The sequence below is a fragment of the Netta rufina genome, assembly GCF_964035555.1.
Source record: "Netta rufina genome assembly, chromosome: 3".
Lineage (NCBI taxonomy): Eukaryota > Metazoa > Chordata > Aves > Anseriformes > Anatidae > Netta > Netta rufina.
In genome coordinates this window covers 68245024-68248091 of record NC_140125.1, presented here as the reverse complement: position 1 = coordinate 68248091, position 3068 = coordinate 68245024, and positions in this window count along the sequence as shown.

The following is a 3068-nucleotide window of genomic DNA, read 5'->3' as shown; positions in this document are numbered from 1 at the left end:
AGGCAGCTTTTTTAGTATAACAAATTTTTAAAGTACTTGAAAAAGGATTTTAATTTGTCCAACTATGTTATTTGTGGAGTTGATGAGATTAATCTGTTGGGTGGGGGGTGTGGAAGAACAGAGAAGAGTCATCTTTTTTCTTTAGATGTGTAATAGATTTTAAAATCCTTTTTTTTTTTTTTTTTTGGACTATCAAGTAACATATGCTTTGTGTGTAAAATATGGGTCACTGTAATCCAAGCTATACATAAACAGACTGAATCCCAGTAGGAATGTGTGCAACTAACTGATCGATCTTGTGTGATAGTGTTGAGCTCTGGAACTATATTCCTCACCCAGTTTTCAGAGAAAACTTTGTGGACATTTAGGGATATTACAGGAACAAGACTCAGTATTTTAGATGTTCTATGGAATATATTCATAAATGGCACTCAATACACATTAGAAAACTGACAATAGATAGATTTTACATTTTGGCATATGCTTTAAATGTTTAGTAAACATTAAATCTGGTTATTTTTGCTAGTGTTACGAGAATTGTGGTTCCTATAAAGCTAATACATTGGCTAGACAGCAACTTATTTAATTTTGTTAATGTTTTTTATATCACTATAAAGTGAATGAAATCACTGATTACCTCCTTCTTCAGGAAATGAACTACTGTTATTAGTAACAAAAACAAAACTAAAAAACCTGCAACCCTAGGCCACTGACTGTTAGAGAAGAATGAGTATTAATTCTGGGGAAGATTGGAGACCTATTCCTGAAAGGTCTGGTATGATACCAGTTGTGAAAAAGATAAAAGGCTTAACATCAAAGTAAGATCTCTTTGATGGCTGTATCTTCTAAGAAAAAAATACACCAGTAAAGGCAACTTGCAAAGCATGTCATCTTGAACAGATTAATCCATTTAACTAAAAGTAGAATTCAGCTATGTAGCATTTTTGCCAATGTATTTTCTTTCATAATTAGACACAGAAGTAAACTGCTTCACTGGAAAAAATACATTTTAACTATACATTTATTAAGCAAGCTAATGGCTGTTGAATACATGCATGTTTATTAAAACAATGTTACAAATAATTAGTTAATTCAGTTACGAATAGCATACATCCCAAACTGAGTACTTTTATAATAGAGTAGAATAAGCAGTCCTACCTAATAGCAAAATAAGGCATAAATTTTCAACACACTACTTTTAGTGGCATTTATACAGATATAAATAATGTTGATCCAATCTCAGTACGCTATTGGCTTTCAGTAAAAGCGAGGATTTCTTGAATAGTATAGGTGGCATAGCAGCTCAAATATCTCAAAAGGACTTTGTTTTTGAGAGAGAGAAGGGAAATAAAACTAATTTTAAGAAAGGCTATTGAGGAATACAGTTTCCAATGTGCATTGAATTTGATTTTCGGTTCAGTTTTTATATTATCTGTCTACCAATTAAAAAAGATTGTATGAAGAGCTTTATATACTCTGCCAACAACTGGACTTCTGTCACTTCCTGTAAATATGGACATTATTTTTTCTGACACAAATGCACTTATATGGGTAGTGACTGTATGCCAATAAAAAGAGCATACGATCTCTGTACTTAACTGTTTCAGAAATTTTACTGAACAGCTTACTCAGCACACCAGTACTTAAAATTACATTGGTACTATGTCAGTTTCACATACATTAGGCTTTTTCATGTTTTAGTGACTCCCTTATGAGTGTTTTTTTCAAGTGTAAAGGTTAAAATAACATCCAATCGTGATTCCGTACCTTTGAAGTGATTTTAAATTAAAATGTGTAAATATGTGCTACAAAAATGGGAATGTGTCATTTTGGAAAAGTCTGAATTGTTTTTTTTTACTCTATTCTTCTACATTTTTAAATAAACATTTAAAAGTTATTTTGATACTTGTGCAATGTAGGAGAGCAAGACATACAACTTCCAACTGTCATGCAGTAACTCTAAGGGAGTTCCCTTGACTTTTTTTTTTAATTTATAAATAAGGGATGGTATCGGATCAAGTGAAAAAACTGGTTTCCATGCAAATAATGCTTTGAAGACAAACACAACAAAAAACATTGTCAATAAATACCCAAAGATACGTGTTTTGTAATCTAATAACACAGGCTCCTGCTGTGGATAGGCCAACAGTAGCAAAGTAAAACAATGTAAAGGTTGAGCAGCTACAAACTTCCTGAATTCTGGCATGATTCTTGGTTTGTGTCTTTGAGGGCCTGCCTATCTTAAGGCCGAAGGAAGCCTGGGCCGTGGCTTTTAAATGCTGTTATCTTAAAATTTGCATTTAATAGTGGAATAGCCACCTCTAGTTTAAAACCAGCTTATCCTGTTAAGTAAAATATATTCCAGTGTGCATGTGTTTAATTACTTGTTACTATTTTTTTCTTTAAATAGAAAATATAAAAAGCAATGGCAATGTATTGGCTCTCGTTTCAGATCGTGCCTTTGCTCTGCTAAATAAATGAAAAATTATCAATTAATTTGCTTAAGGAATATACATAAGCACAGGCTGGAGGAAGGCTTAGTGTTGTGCTTTAAGGAAGCTTTTTAGTATAAAGGATTTCTTTGAGCTCCAGCTCTTCAGCAGTTCTCACATGTTACTAATGACACTAAAATCCGCTGCATTGAGAGCAGTGTTGGCTGGAAAGCAGGCAAGTAGAGAAGCTGTACAGATGCACACCGAGCACATTTGCCATGTATTCAGACACAGCAGCGACAAACTTCTCTGGGACTTTTCAGTAGTCTTTATTTAGATTTTTTCTTCTTCAAAACAAAACAACTGACTACCAGATGAAGTATGTCGGCAGATCTGTAAAGGTGCAGATCTCCATCAGCGCACTGGTGGAACAGGCCCGCAGCAGGCACAGAGCCAAATGCATCGCATCGAGGCTGGGAGCGCCTGGGGATGCCTGCTTGGTGGGCTTACTGCTCCAACCCGTAGCTCAATAAAGCGTCAGGAAAGCGTCCTCTCCTTGGTTAAATCTGGCTTGGATCGTTGCCACTCAGGAGTGTTAAACTAGCTCCCTACCGCAGCCAGCCAAGGGGAAGAGCT